General features: G+C 47.1%; 1 long non-coding RNA gene across 1 annotated transcript; it reads left to right on the forward strand.

The window, feature by feature from the left end:
- The first annotated feature begins 1,608 nt into the window (after nucleotides 1-1,608).
- On the forward strand, nucleotides 1,609-9,244 carry LOC116100922. Its single transcript, XR_004122729.1, has 3 exons — nucleotides 1,609-1,715; nucleotides 8,224-8,284; nucleotides 9,081-9,244. It is a non-coding gene; the product is annotated as an uncharacterized LOC116100922 (long non-coding RNA).
- The last annotated feature ends 5,464 nt before the right edge of the window (nucleotides 9,245-14,708 follow it).

Genomic DNA, 14,708 nt, shown 5'->3' on the forward strand with positions numbered 1-14,708 from the left:
TGTCTGTCTCCTTCTCTGTTTTTAGAAGAAATAAGCCCCTGTCTAAGCTGGATTGAGCCTAATATTATCTGGTTTTCTTCAATGCCTGAGCAAAAATCGCATGGCTACTCTTTGGCAGCATGGCTGTCTGGGGAGTGTAGTCTCTGGAAGAGCATGTACTTTGCACAGAGCTTGGTCCATTGTTAGTTAGAAAGGGCCAGGGCTGCGTGGGACGAACTTAGCAGATGTCGCCTTGTAGGCAGGAAACATGCTGCTTGTAATTTTGCTTTGGAGCAGTGCAGTGTTCTATATGCAACCTGTGTTTTTCTAATAGTAAACAAACAAAGTAACAAAAAAGCAACAAAGGTGTTCATGGGAGCTGAGCTCAGGCTCCACTCCCTTCCCAATAGCATCCTCCCCTGGTCTCGGTCACTGCAGAATGAGGCAAGTCTCCGTCTGTTTGGCTCTTTCCTTCTAGGCTACTGTTTGAACACTGTACTGTAGAAGGCACGGGTTGGGATGTGGGGTCGACTGGGCACACCCGTCTCTGTGATAGGCTGCCTTATCGATCCTTCCTTCCAGTGTGTCATTCTAGAAAGCTGGATCGAAAAGTTAAGATCTATCGGCTTAAAAGAGTACAGAGTGCGTGTCGTGGGATTGCCAGATGGCTCAGTAAGTAAGTGCTTGCCTTGCACACACAAGGACCTAAGTGTTCAATGCCCAGTTCCTATGTTTAAAAAAAACTAGTTGAGCATTGTGGCACACACTTGTAATCTCATCTCTAAAGAGGCAAAGAAAGTAGATCCCTGGGGCCCACAGGCTAACCAGCAGCCAAATTGGTGAGTTGCAGGTAAAAGTAAGAGATTTTTTTGTTTTCTCACAAAACAGGATGGATTATGAGGAACCACAGCTGAGGTTGTCCTCTGGCCTCCACAGACACATATGTACTCACACCTACACATAGTTATGCACCTGCAAGCACACACACACACACACACTCACACACACACTCACTTGCATATCTGCATGCATGCAGGTCAGGGTACAGCATTTAGGTCCCAGGTTGGATATCAGACGACCACCCTTTTTCACTGTTTTTGATGGCAAAGCCCCATGTTTGGAATGCTTTGACACTCAAGCAGAGAAAAGTGTGCGAAAGGTACCACTGGATTGCAGCATCAATGAGTTTGGCTATGGAGGAAAGCATCTCTATGGACAGAGGCAAGATGGTCTCCCCAAATCACACTTGGCAGGATATCCCTTAAAGCACTAAAGAAAAGTCAGCTTTCTGTGGGCTCGGGGACATTGGAGCTCCTAAGACCACAGGGCAGAATTGAGCAGTTTCCAGTTCTCTTCAAGGAGGATGGTGAGTTATGTGGACATTCACCGGGGAAGACTTGATCAGCTTCTCAGCCCTCCCCCTTCTACTCACCCCCCCCCAACCCCGTCCCTGTTTTCTCTGAGTGCTTAAGGTGATGCTGGGATCAGAGAGCACTATTACAACCCAGCTGGGTCTCTGGGAGGCCTACAACTTAATTAGCTCTCCTCCTTGCAACCAGCTCAGTGGCTCTGCCTCACGTTCATTGGGCACAAGGGGCCTGTTCTGCCAAAGAATTCAGAGCAGCATCCAGTTGTATTTCTAACGTGCTGTACATTAATAGGCTGGTTCTCCTATGAGGCAGCAAGCAAGCCCAGCCCAGGAGAAGGACAGGCCTGAGCTGTTTGCTTCTGCTAAGGTATGTAGAGCTAGCTGGGGGGCGGGGGGAAGGGGAGGCTGCATGTCTGGGCCAGCTGGGAGATGAGATACACAGGAATGCTGCTGAGCAGTGGTTGGTGCTGGAGGCTGCAGCACCTGCTGGGCTCAGCCCAGGTCAGGAGACTGAGGGCTGCAGGTGTACCTCAGGAGAATGCAGCAGGAGGAGGAGGCAGCATGCGAAGGCCCTGGGGCTAGAGTATCTCGTCATAGCCAGTAGCAGCAGACAGGAGGATTATCCAGAAAGATAAGGGCTCCCTTAGGCCCTTAGAAAGGACTTTGGACTTGTGCAATATCACAGACAAAAATTGCACAATCACACCTAGAGGGCCCTTCTCTAGAAGAAGAACAAGTCCTGGAACTTCCGGGACCTTGTGACTTCCTTGTGACTTCCTGGTGGCTTAAAGAATGGACTTATCAGTGACTCTAGCTTAAGGTATGTTTCCCTACCTGAAGGTGGATTCACTCCCTTTTCACCTGTAAAGGAGGAAATTGGAAGAAAGGATCCTGAAAGCAAAAAAAGAGAGGCCATTAGCCGGCCATGGACTCAACCAGGACCGTAACAGAAGCAAACCGAAGGGCTTCCTCCCTGCAGGGACCCCACCTGTCCACAGGCAGCTTGGTGAACACAGGCTAATGTGGGACTCCAGGCCCTACAGAGGGATAAAGGCATGCCCTTCCTTCTCAGAGACAAGTAGAAAACCCCTAACTGCATGGAATTCATGTTGAATTCAATGTCTTTACACACCACACTATTTCTGCCTCAGGGTCAATCCACATCCTTCTTCATCCATTTTATAAAAATGCAGATCCAGGTGTGATGGTACATACCTGGGATCCCAACACTTGGGAGGTATAGGTGAGAGGATCAGGAGTTCAAGGTCATCCTTGGTTACATGAGAAGTCTATGATCAGCTAAGGAGAAAGGTGTTTCAGTCTTTCTGTCTCTGTCTCTCTGTCTCTCTCTCTGTCTCTGTCTCTCTCTGTCTCTTTGTCTTTCTCTCTCTCTTTCTCTCTCTCTCTCTCTCTCTCTGGCATGAATGGGCCACAGAATGCATACTGAAGGTTAGAGGACAATTTGTGGATCCATTTCTCTCCTTCCACCATGTAGTTTCTGGGGGTTTTAACTTAACAAGGTGTCAGACGTGACAGTAGGTACTTTTATCCGCTAAGCCATCTATGGATCCTGAAATATATATTTTTTTTCTTAGAAATTTGCTGGTTATCTCTGATATCTACTTAGTGCCAGAGATAACCTTTGCAACTTGAAATTTTTTTAGATTTATTTATTTTTATTATTTATTTTATGTGTGTGAGTACACTGCAGTTGTACAAATGACCGTGAACCATCATGTGGCTGTTGGGAATTGAACTTAGGATGACCCCACTTGCTCCAGTGTAATACACTGTAGCTGTCTTCAGATGCACCAGAAGAGGGCGTCAGATCTCATTACGGCTGGTTGTGAGCCACCATATGGTTTCTGGGATCCGAACTCAGGACCTTCAAAAAAGCAGTCAGTGCTCTTACCGCTGAGCCATCTCGCCAGCCCCCTGAAATGTATTTTAATCCAGTTGATAGAACAAGGACTGGGCTTGTCAAAAATAGTTTTCTAGGGCCCACGAAGCACTTGACATTGACCTGTTCCCTACAAGGAGCACCTACCACCAATTCTAGCTATGGATAGAGAACTGCATAGGGGCCCAGCTGGTTCTCTAATGACAAAGAACTCCCTGGGTCCAGGTCTGCAAGAGGAGACAGGGACTAGGATGGTGAGCAGGACCTGAGAGCTGCACTGTGACCCTGAAGGCCACCCTGAGAAAATGGGAGAATGCCTTGTTAAATCTGGGAGCCATACCTCAATCCTGCAAGTGAAGTTTGTGGTTTCTGCCTAAAGTAGGAAATGGCTACAAGAGCAAAGGGAACCTTCTCTGCTGAGAAATCTCATCCCCATTTACCAGTCATAGCCATGGGGCAATATCACACACACACACACACACAAAACCCAGAGAGCCTTCATGATTGTTCCATCTAGAAGCCTGGGCTATTCTCATAAAGACCCTAGCTGGCTTTGACCTGAGGTCTGGGGCCATCTGGGAACCCACAGGCCTTGTTACTCATGATGCAGTTCATGACACTCACAGCTCGAAGGCTCTTACTGCAAATGTGGTCACAGTCCCAAGGCCATTGAAGCAGGAGCCATGGAAGATGTCATGTCATGGGGGTTTCCTTCACTGAAGGACCACTGCCAGGGCAGCACTGCCTGAGGAAGGACACTTCTAATCAAGCTCAGGCCTGAGGGGATCCTAGAGGAGCCGAAACAGTCCTCTCGAGGTTCTCAGCAAGCCTTCAGCCTGGGCGTCCTTAACACTCTGGGCAGGAGGCCAACCAGGCAGGCTCCAAGGCTTTCCAGCACACAGCAGCATCAGATGTGCAGGTGAGAATCAGGACAGTCCAGAGTGCAGGTGAATAACTCATGCCGTGGCAAGCCGTGTGGGTTCCTCTGAGGAAGTGGCCCACACTGGTGAATCACAGGCCTGGGCCTGCCCATTCTTACGCTACCTGAGATTATTGTGGTTTTCTTCCTACTTGGTCCCAGAAAAGAGCAGTCACACAAAGAGTCCGGCAGAGCAAAGTCACTGGCCTTGAATTTGGATAGAACAGTATCCACAGAGGCAAATAAAGAATACCGAGTGCTGCCGTCATAGCGGCTGGGCCAGCTTATGCGTGTGTAGAAGAGGAACGGCCCCAACCAGCCACTGCGGTATAATAGTGTGTCCCTAGAATGAAAGCAGAAAGAAAAATCTCTCCTCTCTGAGTGATGTGCAGGTCACAGTGTAAGAACTTTCCCTCACATTCATGGCCTTGAACATTTGAAAATAATAAAGAAAAAAAAACTTTGAATTAAAATTTATGGCAGAGTCTGCCTGTCTGGGAGGACCTGGCTTAGTGGGCAAGACTGACGCCAGCCAGGCTACAAAGGAAGGAAGAAAGAAAACACCGGCAGAGCCGTCCATGAGGAGAGACCTCTCTCATAGACCGGTGTGACCCTGGGGCTCTCAAGCCAGTGTACCCAGCCCTGGAAAGATACTGGGATACTTCAACGCCTCTAGGAAGGTGTTAAAGATGCTGGGACCTAGGCTACACTGCAGACCAAGCTGACTCTCTGAGGATGGAGCCAGTCAAGGAATAATGCTATTGAAGTCTCACTAAGTAAGCTTCGTATAATCTGGGGCCTGAGAACAACCAGGGACAGCCAAAGGCTCAGAGGTGGAAGAGAGGGGCCAGCAAGGACAGTTTTTATGTTGTGTTGGGGACCAGCACAGACTATAAGCTAGAGCACTGACTCTTAATCTCCTGCTTGTGGATTTTACTAACCTTTGAGGGCTTGGGATGGATAGAGAGGTCCATCCATGGAACCTACCAGTTGGGCTGTGCTCTGACACACCTGCCTTCTCCACTGGCCTCTGAGCCTGGTCAATGCTTCCCTTCTGTCAGCAGCATGCTGCTTTTCTCCAGCATCTTTGCTGACCTGACCTCAGGTCGAGCTGTGTATTAGGTTTCTGTTGCTGATGTAATAGAAATCACACAGGCGTCATGTATCCAAGATAGCAGTAGTTTACTGTCTGATGGCTCTGGAGGTCAGAAATGCTGACGTCAAATCGTGGCGAAGTCCACATTGCTTCTGGATGGGAGAGAAAGCAGGGGAGCTGGCACGTCTATGCTCTGGGAGGCGTGCCTTTTCTTTCTCTTCTTCTCTAGTCTTTAGAAGCTGGCTGCCTCCCTTGCCTCACAGTCTCTTCCTCTAGTCACTCTGACCTCTATATCTGTCTCATTTATTCTTCCTTTGGGGCACATCAGCATAATATTTCCAGAAATGAGAGCCTTCGTCCCACCTGCTAAGTCCCTCTTGCTATGGAAGGTCACATCCACAGATTTTGTGAGAATTCTCTGTGGACATAGTTGAAATGCATTTTTTTCCCATCTCCCACACCCTGACAAGAGACAGGTGAACCACTGTGCAACGCTACACCCACTTGACCGATGAGAACGTGGAGACCTGACGGGAGCCTGGCAGGTCCTGGACAGCAGAGGTCACCCTGCATCGGACACCATCATCCCTGACTTGCAATCCCTGACTTCTCCCCTGCCTCCAGGAAGCTCCAGATGACAGATTTGGGAACCTAAAGGGGGTTACTTCCACATACGTGTATCGAAAGTTGCTACTCACACAGAATCATAGGCAGGCAGAGCAGTGGGCCCAGAAAGGCAGGCAAGGCACATTCAGGTTTCTCTAGGTTGGGAGCCATGATGCGTGGGCTTTACCAGCATCCTTGACTAGATCATTTCCCTCTAATTTGAGCAGATGTTTCATCTCTGCAATGTGCCTTAATATCATCATCATCAGCTTTCTTCTATCATTTATCATAGTTTTTCCTTCTCAACAACATGAGGCCACGGAGTGTATCCATTTCTCCTCACCAGAACAGGTCCCTGGCCCTGACACCTGAAAGATGTGTGATTTTTTAAAAAATATTTATTATTTTATTTTAAATATGTTTATTTGTGTGTCTCCACATAGTTATGTGCACTTGAATGGAGGTACCCATGGATGCAGGAGGCATTGGATTTCACTGGGGCTGGAACTAACTATATGCAACTGTGAGCTCTCTGACATGGGTGCAGGAACAGTACATGCTCTTACCTACTGAGCCTTCTTCCAGTGTTCTTTCTTATTCATTCATTCATTCATTCATTCATTCATAAGAAAATGATGAATTCTCTGAGAGAAAGCACTCCTTGTTTTTATTATATTCATTTATCCATGGCTATAATGTGCTTTGTATGGTGCATGCTTACCATGGTATATATGTGGAGGTTAGAGGACAGCGTGTAGGAGTTGGTTCTCTCCTTCTACAGCATGAGTAATGGGGATTAAAGTCAGGTTCTCAGGCTTAGCAACAAGCATCTCTACCTATGGGGTCATCCCACTGGTTTCACCTAGTCTCTTAAGACAGAGTCTTGCCCTGGGACTTGAAGCTTGCTGATTAAGCTAGGCAGGTTGGCCAGGGAATCTTTCTGCCTCTCCTTCCCCAGTGTGAGGATGACTAGTGCATGCCTCCTCACCTTGCTTCTTAGGTGGGTGCTGGGACTCATACTCAGGTCCTCAGGCTTGCATGGCAGCCACTTCACTGACTGAGCTGCATCCCCAGAGCCCTAGATCAGACCCTTCAGCAGATTAAACTTCTGGGTGTATGCTTTTTGCACATTATGCTCTGAACTTGTATGCTTTAAGGAAAGACATGAAAATTCCATAATAAAACTATCACAGAAATCTGTACACAGATATTAATAGTAGTAATATTTACAATCATGCCCAAAGTAGAAAAGGCACAAGTGTCTATCAGCTGATGAATGAGATGCTATTCAGCCATTAAATAAGTGGCATATTGATGCTGTTACTCCATGAAGGGCCATTGAAGATACAAGTGGGAATGATCAGTCAAAAAATGGCTCATACTGTGCAGTTCTAGTTGTACTGAATGCTTCAAATATGTCAGTCCAGGGACCTGGGGAGTATTACCATATGGCTGAAGAGCTGGGAGACTACAGAGAGTGGAGAGGCTATGGAACAGGGGCTAATGGGCAGGGGCTTCCTCTGAGGGCAATCAAAGTGTTTGAAGTTAGATTTGAGTAATGTTGCACAACTGTCTCAATATGCTAAAAGCCAGTGATGGTTGCAGCTGACTAGTTTATGAGATGTACACTTTTTAATGTAGGATGTACACTATGTGAACTCTGCCTTAATATTAAAGGAAACCTATTGAGGAGTGTTGGGGATGAGAAGCCAGGAGAGAAGCTGTTGGTTTGTGAAAGGACCTGGTCACCTCTTTCGCTTTGATCTTCTAATAAATGTCTCTTCTCTTCTGTTGATGCCACGTGGCCAAGGAAAGAGAAAATTCCTTATTGCTTAGCTCCAAGTAAATGGTCAGGATTTTATTAGATCATTTTATTAAGAAACATAGAAAGGAAGAAGGGAGTAGTGGGGGAAATCTGTTCACGTACAAAAAGGCAGAACTTGTCCTGGAAAGTGTATCTCATGCTCGGGGGCCCCAAGTCCTTCTGATTAGCAGTGTCTAGATTATTCAGCACTGAGGTCTTCATTTGGAAGCTCTGGACAACATTTCTTATTTTCTTTCCATTTCAAACTGGGCCAGAGCCATGCTGGCCAAAGCCTGGTAAGAATACATGTCAGGGAGTGAGTGGTCCTTTCAGGATAGGTGGTCTTTTCATCCCTTGCTGGCCAGCGAAAGAGGCGTGAGTAAGGGAGTGGATGGGGCAAGCATGAAGACTCATGTCTTCCTTCCATGCTGCATGCCCCACCAGAGGAGAGAGCTGTCTCCCCACAAGACAAATGCTAGGTGGTAACACATTAGCCAAGACAGCAGAAAATCCTAACGCCCCCTGCTTCCTTCTTTTACCTCATCTTCAGCCTTCAGTTTCACCCATCACGCAAGCAACTGCTGGGGTGTCTTAGCCAAGAGGAGAGAATGGTAAGTACTGCTCCCTGGCATTGTGCAGATAACTGTAGACCTTAAGATCAGACTGAGGAGGTAGCTCCTTTAGTGAAGAGCTCACCATGTCAAGCATGGGGATCTGGGTATGTCCAGAGTCTACCTAAAACAACTGGGCACCGTGGCACACACTTATAATCCTAGGGCAGGAGTGGTAGATACAGGTAGACACAGGGGCTCACTGGTCTGCCAGTCCAGCTTAATCACCAAGCTCCATGCAAATGAGAAACCTTACCCTGAAAAGAAAAACAAAATAGAAGAGGATAAAAGATAGAGGGTGACGGGTGGCATACATACAATTTGTCCTCTGCCTTCTACACATTTAGATATGTATGTATGCTTCTATATGTACACAGGCTCAGAGATTTAACCATGCTATCCTGTGATAATTCTATTGTTTGAGTCCTGGTCACTAGTACATAGGAGACTTGAGCTGATGAATGTGAAGGGTCCACGCATGCATGAGGTGGAAATCACATAATCACTGACTTAGAGGGTACTTCATTTTCCTGGCCAGTTTTCATTTTCCTATGAGGAAGGAGGTCTGGGGTTATCTAGAGAGAATTTAGAATGGGAGAGCCTTTTCTCTGGGCTTTAGAAGCTTGTTTACCAAGCCCTCCAGTTCCTGGCTTGAAAGGTTCAGCTAAAGACGTGATGATGTATTCTCAGAACAATCCAGGGCTCAGTCAATATTTATAGCCAGGGGCTTCAGCTCAGGTGGCTTCACGAGACTGTTTGAGCCCCCACTTAACCAGTGTACATTGATCATCTGCAGGAGACCTATCGCCTGCCGGCCCCTCCATCTTTATTATACTGCGCAACTGGGACTACACTTGACTTTCAAAGGCTCGACTTGTGCCATTCAAAGGGAAAATTTCCACCTTCATTTTAAGCCCTATCTTGTTCTCCCGAGGTCTGAATAAATATTACTCAACAGCCGAAGTTACTTAAGCATCAATCATTTCTACTTCAAGGAGGAGGTAAAGAGAACAAAGATGTAACAGCACAAAGCGACTTGAAACTTAACCTCCAGTGCTGGGTGGATTCCAAGCTCGTTGAGATTAAAGAAGCCCCAGAGAGCCAATGTTACCTCAGGTTCACCGGTGTACTCTTTCTCTCAAGGATTACACTTGACAATGAAGCAAGGTACCCTGGAAACCCTGGGCAGGTGGATGGCAAGGCTGGTGTGGGAGTGTTTACTCTCTCCCCTTGTGAGAAGTTTCCACAAAGCGTGTGCGTTCTTCTCCACATTGCACATCTTCCCCTCAGGTGGTCTCTAGGCTGCTTTCCACCACGGCACCCTCCAGTGCAATCTACCTTACCACCTCACTCCTAAGTCCTCCCTCCTCTTCCTCTATAGCAGTGGTTTTCAAACTGTGGGTCATGACCCCCTCAGGGATTGAACGACCCATTCACAGGGGTTGCTTAAGATCATCAGAAAACACGGGTATTTATATTATGATTCATGGGAGTAGCAAAGTTACAGCTATGAAGTAGCAACAAAAATAATTTTATGGTGGGTGGGGGGGTCCCCACAATATGAGGAACTGTATTAAAGGGTCACAGCATGAGGAAAGTTGAGAACCACTGCTCTGTAATACCTTGAAAAAGAGTACAAAATGCCCTGCAGAAAACATTTGGCCTCTAAAGCAGCTACTTCCTCTAATCCCACGAATACTCAGTTTGGGGCTCTAAGATGTTCAAGAGCTCTGCAGGCAGCCATGTTTTCCCACCTGTGCCTCAATCTACCATTTTTCTTTTCATCTGGGAAGCCAGCTGAGCACATTCATCTTGAGCCCTACCTATCTATACTGAAACTAAATGCTTTGTACACTCCCAGGTGGGTGTCCTGCCCTTCAATATTATGCATCTGATACGACCAAGGGAGTGAGTGGCATGTATTTGGAACTGGGAAAAAATCCTGATGAATCATGGGGTTTGGTCTCTGTGATGCGATGCTTTTAAACACAGCTTTCTAGAAAGACAATACACAGTGCGAAATTCATTCTTGTCTATGTACAAGAGCACGGTTCCTAGATCACTCACAGAGCTATGCAGTGATCTCTATAGCCTGTCAGTGTAGTAAACATGTTTACAACCTCAGAGGAACACTGTATCACCTTCCTCTCTTTTTGCTATGACAAGATATTTAATGAGGAGCAACGTAGGGAGGAAGGGCTTATTTTGGCTCCACACCATACATTGTGGTGGCCAGAAGGACAGGCTGCTGGTTCCATTGGATTTGTATTCAGACAACAAAGGGGTTGGTGCTCAGCTCTCTTCTTCCTTTTGTGCTGTCTGGAACCCTAACCCCATGAAACGTGCTGCCCATATTGAGGTCTTCCCACCTCATTGAACCTACTAGAAACTATCTCTCACAGACATGTCCAGAACTTTGTCCCCTGGTGAGTTTAGAGCCTAGCAGTAACAATTGACACCAACAACCATATTCCCCCCTTCACTCATAATGCTGCTTCCCAGCTTTAAGCCATCAGTAGTCCCTCTGTAGACATTTCCATATCAATTGAATCATGTAGCATGTGGCCATTTGCCTGGCTTCTTCTACACGGTGTAGTGTTTCCAGGGCTTATGTGCTGACATTTATCAGTGCATTACTTATTCTAGTGGTGGAATTGCAGTACACTGGGTGGATGAGCCACTTTTTAATTAACCCATTAGCTGATTAGACATTTGGGTTATTTCTGTTATAGAACAATTATGAATCAGGCTCCTGTGAGCATCGGTGCATGATGTCTTGTGTGGGTACTTGCGTTCATTTCTCTTGATTGTATGCCTGTACTCTGATCTGCCAGGTCCTGTGATAGGTCTACCCATGGCATTTTGAGAAACTGATAGGCTGTTTTCTGGAGGGAAGGGTACCATTTCCTATGGCCCCCAGTAGTATGTGGAGATGGGAACTTCTCTGCATCCTTGGCAATACCTGTTTTGATTCTTCCTCTTCTTCTTCTTCTTCTTCTTCTTCTTCTTCTTCTTCTTCTTCTTCTTCTTCTTCTTCTTCTTCTTCTTCTTCTTCTTCCTCCTCCTCCTCCTCCTCCTCCTCCTCCTCCTCCTCCTCTTCTTCTTCTTCTTCTTCTTCTTCTTCTTCTTCTTCTTCTTTGATCACACAGTGGATGTGGAGAGCTTTTTCTCTGTAGTTTTGATTGATTTACATTTCTTGAAGGAACGTTGACATCGAGTGTCTCCTGAAGTCATTTGACCATCTGTGTGACTTTCTCTGATTGTCTACATTGTTCAAGAAAACATTTAATCCCTATGAGCTTCAGTGTCCTTGTGGGTTAAAGGAAGACAGTTGACAAGGAAATTCAAGTGACTGCAGCCAAGAAGCCAGACTTGTCACATAGTAGGCATTAACAATGTTATCTCCCCACGCCACTGAGCTGGCAACCATAGGTGGAACTGTCACTCCCAGAATTTTCTTTCCTGTATGGTCCTGCTTGAGATTCACCACAGGAAGTACCTATGGGGCTTGGCACGAGTGGCTTGACAACTATTTTGTGCCCTCATAGTTGGCAAGGTGCCCCAGGAGCTCACGTATGTGGTCTGTGCTCCACCAGTCCACTTTGTTGGCCTAGGATGTGAGATACACTTGGCACTGTGCCAAGCCACCCAGGTTTACCCTCCAGCTCCCCCTGGACAGCTGTGTGCACTTCTGTGGCAAGGAGCACAGTCTCTTCAGCATGTCGCTCACACTGTCAGTGTTGAATGGGACCCCAACGTGGGTCCTCATTAGTCCTTGTGGATTCCAGCTCATCTCAGCTTGCCTATTCACATTCAGTGGTCTTCCGATCCCACCCTACCCCCACCTCACTGCTTATCTGGACAAGCTAAATTGACTTCAAGAGTAGAGGCAGGTCTGCTTGCAAAGAATTTTATTCTTCCTTCTGCTACTGTGTATGACCCACTTTCTAAGGAAATACTGGACTTTACACCACCTAGAGTGATTCTACCTCCTAGCTTGAGCCTGTGGGATGTCACAAGAGATAGCTATGTTGCCTTTCTTCTCAAAAACCAAACCCAGAACCCTTGGACATTTGGTCTCCCTAAAGAAACTAAAGATGGTGACTTGGGCTTCTTCTCACACTAGTAGCCCCAGTCCCAGTCCCATTTGCTCCGCTTACATAAGTGTTCTGTGATGTCGGTGTCAAAGACACCCCTCCCAGTATGTATTACCTTATAGGCCTTTAGGTCACAAGACCAAATAGGTCTCACTGTCACTTAAACTACTCAGGCATTCTCCTAAGGGGAGAGACTATTTTCTGGAGATGCTGCTGGGCAGGAGGTCTGGAGGCAGCTTTTGTAAAACCCTAAGCACAACGTAAAAGGAAGCTCTGTCTTGTCTTCCAAGTTATATGGGGCATCGTAGCCAAGACTTTTACTCCCTCTCCATCCATCCCACAAGGCTACTAGGCTCTTCTTGGCTAGCTCTCCAGATGGAAGCCCTGGCGATAGCCTGATGCGCCCCAGGCAGGGCTTTGTCCCCACTTTAGGATGCTCATGCCCAGCCTCACTCTCCTCCCAGGCTCAAGTTGAGACCAACACCTCCCACTTTAACTTCTGCCTTCTGTTCTTCTCTCCATCCCAGCCCTGCCCTTGACTTGTCTGACCTTTATCTTCTGTTCCCTTGGCCTCTCTAAAGCTGCGAGGATCTACTTCTCTGCTCTGGCTACCATGGTTCCTCCCAGGCAGCTCCAACTTGCAAGGAGAAAATGCTTGGGTTAACAGTGCAAAAGAGCTAATTCATGGAGCCACAGAAGGTCGGGCTGTTCAGTGTCCAGGGCATTTATCACAAAGTGACACAAAGCTCAAGGTTTCTGTTGATGGAGCTATTTCCCAATCTGCTTGGAAGGGGTAATTTTGACATCCTTAGTGAGCACTCGATTTATGGTGATGTAGGAACAAGGCCAGGAGAGCATTGGTGGGCTCACTGTGAGTCCTAAGACATCTCTATCAAGATTGGTAACCAAAATGGAGATCACGGGAAAGAGGTTTAGATTTAGTGTCTAATGTTCCCTCTCCCCCAAACAGGCCACCTCCCTGCTCTGATCTTGGCTTTCTGTGTGCACTTTCTGCACAATGAGTGTGCTTCTGGGCTACTACAGATGCACTAGGGGAGTCACAGCACATTTGAGTGCAGCAAATTCAAGTCAGGTCTCCTCACCCCTTCTCTGTGAGCACCTTGTTACCATCATGTCTGAACTATTTGTCATCAAGTCATAGCTCCCTCCTGGCCCTGCCTTTAAACCTTCCCCCCTCATTCTTTGGTATTCACATCCAACAGAACCCAGCCTTCACTGCCTGACACTGGACCACGGCTTCCTGATCCTCCCTACACTACCCTTAGTCCTAAAGGCCAAGCTCTGGCTCCTGGCCTTCTGTCATCTGCTACATATCTTTAGTGTGTTGCCACAAACATTAAGATTCATCTTGTACCTACTCTTCCTTGAAGACCTACTGTGCTCTCTGGATTTAGCATGTTAGATTAGTGAACAAAATTCTCAGGGGCTCATGGTCACATAGAGAGGACTATGTGACATTGTGCACTAGGGTCAGAAGTGCCATAAGAAAGAGGGAAAGGGGACCTAGAACCATCAGGAAGGGCACCCATTCTGTTCTGAAGGCCAAGGCGACCCCAATACTGCAGGAGAAAGTCTACAGTCCTCAGCTACTTTGTCAGCATATCCCTGCCCAGCCATAGCCCCAGCCTGGCCTGTCTACTCCTCACACTTTCCATGAAAAATCTACAGAGTATCCTGGCCTCTTCCAGAGTAGGCCAAAGGCAGGCTTCTAAACATTTACGTTTGTTCTACTTTCTCTCTCAGTTCATTCTTGCTCCTCTCCTTTAGCTGTCAGAACCCCTACTGGAGTCTTCAGGAGCTGTGGAAATCCCACCTCCTCCCTGAAGCCTCCCCTGATTTCGAGACCCACACATAGCCCCTCTCTGTTGCTCTTGAAGGGCTCTAGTAGGCCTGAGCATAGCAAATATGTCTCTGGCAGGCCTTGCCTTTCTCGTTCCCTCTTCCTTGCTAAAATTTGTTAGATTACACTCCTAAAGCTAATCACCATTCTCTTATTTGGCCACTCCCTCCTCCTGAGGCTGACCACCATGGTCTAGCTATCAAAGTATTAAAGCCCAGCAATCCCTTTAACTGCCCTAATTAATATGCCCAATTAAAATTAAGCACCTCATCCTAACACAAGGTTTCTCCTTTTCCTTTATGAACTGCTATGGACCACATCTGTCTCCTCAATCTCCAGAGGCAGTCGTTTGCCTCCCTGGGGCAAATACCTCTTTCCCCACTCCTTTGGTCCTCCCCCCTTCTCCCTTGTCCTCCACCTCTTGTCGTTGTCTCTTATTCCCTGCCCTTTGTCCCTCTGGGGTAAA

Source organism: Mastomys coucha, unplaced genomic scaffold (genome assembly GCF_008632895.1).
Source record: "Mastomys coucha isolate ucsf_1 unplaced genomic scaffold, UCSF_Mcou_1 pScaffold21, whole genome shotgun sequence".
NCBI classification, from domain to species: domain Eukaryota; kingdom Metazoa; phylum Chordata; class Mammalia; order Rodentia; family Muridae; genus Mastomys; species Mastomys coucha.